Source organism: Somniosus microcephalus, unplaced genomic scaffold (genome assembly GCF_052327205.1).
Source record: "Somniosus microcephalus isolate GS21.2 unplaced genomic scaffold, FLI_Smic_1.0 scaffold84, whole genome shotgun sequence".
In the NCBI taxonomy this organism is placed as follows: domain Eukaryota; kingdom Metazoa; phylum Chordata; class Chondrichthyes; order Squaliformes; family Somniosidae; genus Somniosus; species Somniosus microcephalus.
In genome coordinates this window covers 59,490-70,621 of record NW_028225271.1, presented here as the reverse complement: position 1 = coordinate 70,621, position 11,132 = coordinate 59,490, and positions in this window count along the sequence as shown.

Genomic DNA, 11,132 nt, shown 5'->3' with positions numbered 1-11,132 from the left:
TTCCACAGGTTCACCACTCTCTGGGTGAAGAAATTCCTCCTCATTTCAGTCCTAAATGGCCTACCCCGTATCCTTAGACTGTGACCCCTGTTTCTGGAATCCACGACCATCGGGAACATCCTTCCTACATCTAGTCTGTCCAGTCCTGTCAGAATTTTATAAGTTTCAATGAGATCCCCTCTCATTCTTCTAAACTCACTGGAGTTTAGAAGATTGAGAGGGGATCTCATCGAAACCTATAAAATTCTGTCAGGCCTGGACAGAGTAGATGCAGGAAGGATGTTTCTGATGGCCGGGGAGTCCAGAACCAGGGGTCATAGTCTAAGGATAAGGGGTAAGCCATTTAGGACTGAAATGAGGAGGAATTTCTTCACCCAGAGGGTGGTGAACCTGTGGAATTCTCTGCCACAGAGGGAGGTGGAGGCCAGTTCATTAAGTATATTCAAGAAAGAGTTGGATATATTTCTTAAGGCTAAAGAGATCAAGGGATATGGGGAGAAGGCAGGGACAGGGTACTGAATTTGGATGATCAGCCATGATCTCATTGAATGGCGGAGCAGGCTCGAAGGGCCGAATGGCCTACTCCTGCTCCTATCTTCTATGTTTCTATGTTTCTCAGAGAGGGTGCAGAAAAGATTTACGAGAATGATTCCAGGGATGAGGGACTTCAGTTACGTTGATAGACTGGAGAAGCTGGGGTTGTTCTCCTTGGAGCAGAGAAGATTGAGAGGAGATTTGATAGAGGTGTTCAAAATCAAGAGGGGACTGGACAGAGTAGACAAAGAGATACTCTTCCAATTGGCAGAGGGGTCGAGAACCAGAGGACACAGATTTAAGGTGATTGACAAAAGAACCAAAGGCGACATGAGGAAAAACTTTTTTACGCAGCGAGTGGTTAGGATCTGGAATGCACTGCCTGAAAGGGTGGTGGAGGCAGATTCAATCACCGCTTTCAAAAGGGAATTGGATAAGTACCTGAAAGAGAAATATTGCAGGACTTCAGATTCCTGGGGCAGGAGCGACCAGTTCTGGGGCAGGAGGGACCTGTCCAAGGTGGACAGGTTGCACCTCAACAGAGCTGGGACCAATGTCCTCATGGGACGGTTAACTAGTGCTGTGGGGGAGGGTGTAAATTAATTTGACAGGGGGATGGGCACCAGGATGAAACATTAGAGAGGAGAAACAAGGTGAAGAGAGGACTGGGAGAGACAAGTAGCACTAGAGCGACAGAATTGCTGGTCATCTTCCAAAATTCGATAGACTTTGGAACAGTTCCCATGGATTTCAGGGTAGCTAATGTTACCCCACTATTCAAAAAAGGTGGTAGAGAGAAAACGGGAAATTATAGACCGGTAAGCCTGATATCGGTTGTGGGGAAAATGCTAGAGTCCATTATAAAAGATGTAATAGCAGAGCACTTGGAAAACAGCGACAGGATCGGACAAAGTCAACATGGATTTACAAAAGGTAAATCGTGCTTGACTAATCAACTGGAATTTTTTGAGGATGTAACTGGTAGAATAGATAAGGAAGAACCAGTGGATGTGGTGTATTTGCACTTTCAGAAGGCTTTCGATAAGGTCCCGCATTAGAGATTAGCGTGTAAAGTTAAGGCACATGGGATTGAGGGCAAGGTACTGACTTGGATAAAGAACTGGTTGGCAGACAAGAAGCAAAGAGTTGGAATAAACGGCTCTTTTTCCGAGTGGCAGTGACTAGTGGGGTACCGCAGGGATCGGTCCTTGGACCCCAGCTATTCACAATATATATAAATGATCCAGACGAGGGAACTAGATGTAATATCTCCAAGTTTGCAGAGGACACAAAGCTGGGTGGGCGTGTGTGCTGTGAGGAGGATGCCGAGAAACTCCAGTATGATTTGGACAGGTTGGGTGATTGGGCAGAAGCATGTGGATAAATGTGAGGTTGTCCACTTTGGTGGCAAAAACAGGAAGGCAGATTATTATCTAAATGGCAATAGATTGGGAGAAGGGGAAGTGCAGCGAGACCTGGGTGTCCTTGTGCACCAGTCGCTGAAGGTAAGCATGCAGGTGCAGCAGGCGGTTAAGAAGGCAAATGATATGTTGGCCTTCGTAGCGAGAGGCTTTGAGTACAGGAACAAGGATGTCTTGCTGCAGTTGTACAGGCCTTGGTGAGACCACATCTTGAGTATTGTGTGCAGTTTTGGTTGCCTTATCTGAGGAAGGATGTTCTTGCCATGGAGGGAGTGCAGCGAAGATTCACCAGACTGATACCTGGGATGGCAGGAATGACGTATGAGGAGAGATTGGGTCGATTGGGCTTGTACTCGCTAGAGTTTAGAAGAATGAGAGGGGATCTCATTGAAACTTATAAAATTCTGACAGGACTGGACAGACTAGATGCAGGAAGGATGTTCCCGATGGCCGGGGAGTCCAGAACCAGGGGTCACAGTCTAAGGATAAAGGGTAGGCCATTTAGGACAGAAATGAGGTGGAATTTCTCACCGAGAGTGGGGAACCTGTGGAACTCTCTAACACAGAAGGCGGTGGAGGCCAATTCATTAAATATATTCAAGAAGGAGTTGGATATATTTCTTAAGGCTAAAGGGATCAAGGGATATAGGGAGAAAGCAGGGACCAGGTACTGAATTTGGATGATCAGCAGTGATCGCATTGAATGGCGGAGCAGGCTCGAGGGGCCGAATGGTCGACTCCTGCTCCTATTTCTTATGTTCTTATAAATACAAGTCTTTCTTACTTATTGTGTCCAATTCTGGGCACCGCACTTTAGGAAGGATGTGAAGGCCTTAGAGAGGGTGCAGAAAAGATTTACGAGAATGATTCCAGGGATGAGGGACTTCAGTTACATGGAGAAGCTGGGGTTGTTCTCCTTGGAGCAGATAAGATTGAGAGGAGATTTGATAGAGGTGTTCAAAATCAAGAGGGGTCTGGAATGGCCTACTCGTGCTCCTATCTTCTATGTTTCTATGAACCCCAGGACCAGGCCCCTATGGGGAATAGGTACGCAGATCAAGGCGCAAAACTAGCTGCGGAAGAAATGCAACCAGAGTACGCATTCAAAAATGAAATAAATATGGTCATGATCGTCAGTGGGGTACAGGAAGTAAATATAATGGAGCTACAAGAAAATACTAGTGAAAAGCACAAGGAGAAATGGAGACAAGCTGGCGCGCAATTACAAGATGGAATTTGGAAATGGGGCCCCCGTAACCAGGTGGTGGCACCGGAATGTTGTAGACAACAACTGAAGGCGCTATACCATGGTGTAACACATACAAATTGACTTTACCGGCCCCCTAGTGCAGGACCGGGGGAAGAAATATTGCCTGGTAATAATTGACCAATTTACCAGGTGGGTGGAAGCCTTTGCCACCAGAGACTGCTCTGCAAAAACAGTTGCACTAATATTGGCTACCGAGGTTATACCCCGTTGGGGAGTGCCTCTGCAAATTGACTCAGACAACGGCACTCATTTCACCGGCAAAATAATGAAAGAAATCTGTAAGCTGCTACATGTGACACAAAAATATCACATATCATATCACCCCCAGAGCTCGGGGATGGTAGAAAGAATGAATAGGACACTGAAAAACGCGCCGACAAAAGCCATCCAAGAAACAGGGAGGGGATGGTCGGAATTATTACCCAGCATACTAATGAGGCTGCGAGCCACCCCAGGACGAACGACCGGACTGACTCCCTATGAATTAATGACAGGACAAGCTATGAGACTACCAGAGGATTTGGCTGGAGGGGTGGGAGAACCAGGACCAGTACAAAATAGATTAAGGCGATACTTAGTACAACTAAATCAGGAGGTACAAGTACTAAATAAAGAAGTAAGGAACCAACAACAGATTAAAGATCTAGAAAGGCAGAATGCTGGACTTAAACCAGACGAGTTGCACAGAATAGGTCAACAAGTAATGACGCAAGTTATCGGAAGAAAGGGAATGGGGTCCGTTGGATGGGGCCATGTACTGTATTAATGACAAGTGATACGTGTGTTTGTCTACAGGAACCGATGGGTATGCGATGGAAGCAATGGACCCAGGTGAAACCATTTAACACTAAAGACCCCCATTCTACCCTCTCCTCTAGGGGAAAGAGCTCGGAAAACAACCAGACCTCTGTTTAAATTACAGATAAACATGGATCCAGTCGACCCTTTATATCAGAGGGTCCGTCTCGGGGGGAAGAAGCTCTCCCGGTTTACCCTTACACCCGAGAACTCATTTTTAATGTGGAAGCAAGTCATCCTCGGTTCCCAGGGACTGCCTAAGAAGAAAGAAGAAGACATAATTGGAGTAAGACTTCTTTACTACTGTATTCAAATCCTCTTGTAATGAAGGCCAGCATACCATTTGCCTTCTTAACTGCCTTTCACGACCACCGGATGTCCCAAAGCGCTTTACAGCCAGTGAAGTATTTTTGAAGTATAGTCACTGTTGTAATGTGGGAAACGCGGCAGCCAATTTGCACACAGCAATCTCCCACAAACAGCAATATGATAATGACCAGATAATCTGTTTTTTCATCATGATGATTGAGGGATAAATATTGGGCTCAAAACACCGGGGATAACTTCTTCAAAATAGCACCACGGGATCTTTTACATCCACCTGAAGGAGCAGACGGGGGCCTCGGTTTAACGTCTCATCCGTAGGACGGCATCTCCGACAATGCGGCTCTCCCTCAGTACTGCCCCGCCGACAGTGCGGCGCTCCCTCAGTACTGACCCTCCGACAGTGCGGCGCTCGCTCAGTGCTGCCCCTCCGACAGTGCGACGCTCCCTTAGTACTGCCCCTCCGACAGTGCGGCGCTCCCTCAGTACTGCCCCTCCGACAGTGCGGCGCTCCCTCAGTACTGCCCCTCCGACAGTGCGGCACTCCCTCAGTACTGCCCCTCCGACAGTGCGGCGCTCCCTCAGTACTGCCCCTCCGACAGTGCGGCGCTCCCTCAGTACCGCACTGGAGTGTCAGCCTCGTTTTATATGCTCAAGTCCCTGGAGCGGGATTTGAACCCACAACCTTCTGACTCTGCTATCCACTGAGCCACAGCTGGCTCCAGTCTTTTACACAGTTTCATCATAACTTCCGTGCTTTTGCACTCTACGCCTCTCCTAAAGCAGGGGAGTTATGATGAATTGTTAAAGTTTTTTTTGCAGAGTGACCAAGGCTGTCTGTAGGAAACAATTTTGCATTTGAAAGAAGCTTGTATTGTGAAGCTTGTGCCCCTTTGCCAGGCCCGCTGCCTGCGGCCCCTCTCCCAGATTCCAGCCCCAGCTCTGTGCTGACTGAGCTGCTCTCACCTGGGGACAGCGCGTCACAATTGGCCCCAGCGCACCTGAGCTGGAGAGGAGGTCCCGCCCCCTTGCCGTGCCACCATTGGTTGGAGGACCAGGCCGCCCAGCTCAGTCCTCCCACCTCAGCCCTCGTCCTATTGGTCAGCGCTCCCATCAGTCAGAATCACATTGCTCCGGCTCACTCCGCCCCCCCGCGCGGGTCAATCCGCTCCGTTCGGCGTCCGCGGAGGTCCACCCGCCCGACTCTCAGGTTTGGTTTTTCTCGTATTTTACTTTATAATCTCGCTCTCCGCTCCCCCCTCACCTCGATTTAAATCGATTCCCCAACACTGTACTTTACCCCGGCCGCCTCTTCCGCCTCTTCCCCGGGCCCGGCCTTCCTTCTTCTCCCCGGAGGCCCCGCGCAGGCGCACTGGCAGCCTCGTTTTGTGGTGGGGCCGAATGAGCATGCGCAGCCCCGCCTCTCCACATTTAAAGGGACACCCACACCCTCCACATTTAAACGGACACCCACCCCCTCCACATTTAAAGGGACACCCACCCCCTCCACATTTAAAGGGACACCAACCCCCTCCACATTTAAAGGGACACCCAGCCCTTCCACATTTAAAGGGACACCCACCGCCTCCACATTTAAAGGAACTCCCTCCCCATCTCTCATGTCCTCTACTGTGGAGGAGGAATTCCTGGAGAGTTTACGGGATGGTTTCCTGGACCAATATGTCAAAGAACCAATCAGAGATCAGGCCATCTTAGACTGGGTATTATGTAACGAGAAAGGATTAATTAGCAATCTTGTTGTACGAGGCCCCTTGGGTCGGAGTGATCATAATATTATCGAATTTTTCATTAAGATGGAGAATGAAGTTGTTGACTCAGAGACTAGGGTCCTAAATTTAAATAAAGGAAACTACAATGGTCTGAGGAGCAAGTTGGGTTGGATTGATTGGGGAATGTCACTCAAAGGGTTGATGGTGGATAGGCAATGGCAAACATTCAAAGACCGTATGGATGAACTGCAGAATTTGTTCATCCCAGTTTGGCATAAAAATAAAACAAAAAAGGTGACTCAACCGTGGCTAACAAGGGAAATTAGTGACAGCATAAGATCCAAGGAGAGGACATATAAATTGGCCAGAAAAAGCAGTAAACCTGAGGATTGGGAGCAGTTTAGGATTCAACAAAGGAGGACAAAGGGATTAATTAAGAAAGGGAAAATAGAATATGAGAGTAAGCTTACAGGGAACATAAAAACTGACTGTAAAAGCTTTTATAGATATGTGAAGAGAAAAAGAACATAAGAACATAAGAAGTAGGAGCAGAGGTCGGCCATACGGCCCCTCGGGCCTGCTCCGCCATTCAATAGGATCATGGTTGATCCGAACCTAGACTCACGTCCACTTCCCTGCCCGCTCCCCGTCACCCCTAATTCCCTTATCAGTGAGGAAACTGTCTATCTCCGTTTTAAATTTATTTAATGTCGCAGCTTCCACAGCTATCGGAGGTAGCAAATTCCATAGATTTACCACCCTCTGAATGAAGAAGTTTCTCCTCATCTCAGTTTTGAAACGGCAGCCCCTTATTCTAAGATTATGCCCCCTAGTTCCAGTCTCACCCATCAGTGGAAACATTCTCCCCGCATCCACCCGATCAAGCCCCCTCACAATCTTATATGTTTCGATAAGATCGCCTCTCATTCTTCTGAATTCCAATGAGTAGAGGCCCAACCTACTCAACCTTTCCTCATAAGTCAACCCCCTCATCTCCGGAATCAACCGAGTGAACCTTCTCTGAACTGCCTCGAGAGCAAGTATATCTTTTCTTAAATATGGAAACCAAAACTGTATGCAATATTCCAGGTGTGGCCTCACCAGTACCCTGTATAACTGAAGCAAGACTTCCCTGCTTTTATACTCCATCCCCCTTGCAATAAAAGCCAAGATTCCATTGGCCTTCCTGATCACCTGCTGCACCTGCATACTAACCTTCTGTGTTTCATGCACCAGGACCCCCAGATCCCTTTGTACCGGAGCACTTTGCAGTTTCTCTCCATTTAGATAATAACTTGCTCTTTGATTTTTTCTGCCAAAGTGCATAACCTCACACTTTCCAACATTATATTCCATCTGCCAAATTTCTGCCGACTCACTTAGCCTGTCTATGTCCTTTTGCAGGTTTTTTCTGTCCTCCTCACTCACTGCTTTCCCTCCCATCTTTGTATCATCAGCAAACTTGGATATGTTGCACTTGGTCCCCTCCTCCAAATCATTAATATAGATTGTAAAGAGTTGGGGTCCCAGCACTGACCCCTGCGGAACACCACTAGTTACTGATTGCCAACACGAGAATGAACCATTTATCCCAACTCCCTGTTTTCTGTTAGATAGCCAATCTTCCACCCATGCCAGTATATTACCCCCAATCCCGTGATTTTTTATCTTGTGCAGTAATCTTTTGTGTGGCACCTTGTCAAATGCCTTTTGGAAGTCCAAATACACCACATCCACTGGTTCCCCTTTATCCACCCTGTTTGTTACATCCTCAAAGAATTCGAGCAAATTTGTCAAACATGACTTCCACTTTATAAAACCATGCTGACTCTGTCCGATTAAATTATGCTTATCCAAATGTCCTGTTACTGCTTCCTTAATAATGGACTCCAACATTTTACCAACCACAGATGTTAAGCTAACTGGTCAATAGTTTCCAGCCTTTTGTCTACCTCCCTTTTTAAATAAGGGCGTTACATTAGCAGTTTTCCAATCTGCTGGGACCTTGCCTGAATCCAGGGAGTTTTGGAAAATTACCTCCAATGCATCCGCAATCCTCACCGCTACCTCTCTCAAGACCCTAGGATGTAAGCCATCAGGTCCAGGGGATTTATCCGCCTTTAGTCCCATTATCTTACCGAGTACCATCTCCTTAGTGATTTTAATTGTGTTTAGCTCCTCCCCCCCCCATAGCCCCCTGTTTGTCCAGTGTTGGGATATTTTTAGTGTCCTCTACTGTAAAGACTGATACAAAATATTTGTTCAGCGTTTTTGCCATCTCCATGTTCCCCACTACTAATTTCCCGGTCTCATCCTCTAAGGGACCAACATTCACTTCAGCCACCCTTTTTCTTTTTATATAACTGTAGAAACTCTTGCTATCTGTTTTTCTATTTTTTGCTAGCTTACTTTCATAATCTATCTTCCCTTTCTTAATTAATCTTTTAGTTATTCTTTGCTGGCTTTTAAATGCTTCCCAATCTTCTATCCTCCCACTAGATTTGGCTGATTTATATGCCCTTGTTTTCAGTCGGATACTATCCTTTATTACTTTACTTCGCCACGGATGGCTGTCTTTTCTTTTAATCCCCTTTTTCCTCAGTGGAATATATTTTTCTTGAAAGTTGTGAAATATCTCCTTGAATGTACACCACTGCTCATGTACCGTCTTACACCTTAATCTATTTTCCCAGTCCACTTTAGTCAACTCTGCTCTCATACCTTCATAGTCTCCTTTATTTAAGCTTATTAGTACGCTAGTTTGAGATCCAACTCTCTCACCCTCCAACTGAATTTGGAATTCAACCATGGTATGGTCACTCATTCCAAGAGGATCCTTTACTAGGACATTTTTTATTAATCCTGTCTCATTACACAGGACCAGATCTAAGATTGCCTGCCCCCTGGTTGGTTCAGTAACATACTGCTCAAGGAACCCATCCGTAATGCACTCTATGAACTCTTCCTCAAGGATGCCCTGCCCAATTTGATTTGTCCAGTCAATATGAAAGTTAAAATCTCCCATGATTATAGCTGTTCCCTTATTACAAGCCCCAACTATTTCCTGATTTATACTCCGACCAATAGAGTTGCAACTGTTAGGAGGTCTATAGACTATGCCCAATAGTGACTTTTTCCCCTTATTATTCCTCATTTCCACCCAAACCATTTCACTATCCTGATCCTTGGACCCAATATCATTTCTCACTATTGCAGTGATTCCATCCTTTATTAACACAGCCACCCCACCTCCTTTTCCTTCCTGTCTGTCCTTCCTAATAGTCAAATACCACTGGATGTTTAGTTCCCAGTCATGGTCACCCTGCAGCCATGTCTCCGTAATGGCCACCAGATCATACCCATGTGTAATTATTTCTACCGTCAACTCGTCTATTTTGTTACGAATGCTGCGTGCATTCAGATAAAGAACTTTTAAATATGTTTTGTGACAATTTATTCCTGCTTTTACCCCCTTTACTACTTTACCTTTATCTTTCTATATTCTGTCCCTTCCTGACACACTCTGGTTTTTAATTCTCCCACTGCCACCTTGCTCTATTGCCTTCTCCGATGACATTTTTATTTTTCGCTCTCTTGAAACCTCCCCCCCACTAATTAGTTTAAAGCCCTCTCTACAGCCCTAGTTATTTGATTCGCCAGGATTCTAGTCCCAGCACTGGCCAAGTGAAGTCCATCCCAACGCAACAGCTCTCTCCTGTCCCAGTACTGGTGCCAGTGTCCTACGAAGCAAAACCCATTTCTCCCACACCAGTCTTTGAGCCACGCATTTAACTCTCTTATTTTATTTACCCTAGCCAAATTTGCTCGTGAGGGCAGGTACAGCACAGGTTAAATACAGAGTAAAGCTCCCTCTACACTGTCCCATCAAACACTCCCAGGCCATGTACAGCACGGGTTAGATACAGAGTAAAGCTCCCTCTACACTGACCCATCAAACTCTCCCAGGGGAGATGCACCACGGGTTAGATACAGAGTAAAGCTTCCTGTACACTGTCCCATCAAACACTCCCAGGGCAGGTACAGCACAGGTTAGATACAGAGTAAAGCTCCCTCTACACTGTCCCATCAAACAATCCCAGGGCAGGTACAGCACGGGTTAGATACAGAGTAAAGCTCCCTCTACACTGTCCCATCAAACACTCCCAGGGCAGGTACAGCACAGGTTAGATACAGAGTAAAGCTCCCTCTACACTGTCCCATCAAACACCCCCAGGGCAGGTACAGCACGGGTTAGATACAGAGTAAAGCCCCCTCTACACTGTCCCATCAAACACTCCAAGGGCAGGTACAGCACGGGTTAGATACAGAGTGTCAGCCGTGCCTCAGGCGGCAGCACTCTCTCCTCTGAGTCAGAAGGTTGTGGGTTGAAGTCCCACTCCAGAGACTGGAGTCTAAAACTCTGTGCTGCCCCTCCAGTGCAGTGCTGAGGGAGTAAAGCCCAGTGCAGAGTAAAGTTCCCTCTGCACTGCTCCACTAACAGGCCTGAGCCCCAAACTCAGAAGAGCGCCCTCTGCTGCATTCCACTTGTCTCAGCAGCAGGAGAAGCAGGCGGCGGAAGTCCCGCCCCCTCGGACACCCCGATTGGTTGGAGGACCCGCCGCCACCTCAGTCCCCCAAGCTCCGCCCGCTCCCTCCCTATTGGTCGGAGCTGTCGTCAGTCACCGCCGCGGAGTTGATGACGTGCCCCAGTCCGGCTCCCTGCAGAAGACAAGGGGCTGCGGCCGCTCAATCCGATCCGCTCGGTGCCGGGAGGGCACTGGGACGGTGCAGTTTGTATTTTCTTTTTATTTATCTCCCCGCCCGCGCTTCTCTCCTCTATATAAAAAAACCTGATAAAACTCACTTTCCGCCGGTGATCCGGACTCTCGCGGTTGCCCGGGCCGACCCAGAATGCGAGGCCCTGCGCAGGCGCGGTAGCGTCTCAACTTCGGGAGCGGGGCCCGGCGGCGCATGCGGAGTAGGGGGAGGGGCCTGTTCAGAGGAGGAGGATGATTGACAGGGGCCCAGGGTGTGTGCTGAGCATGCGCGGTGCGG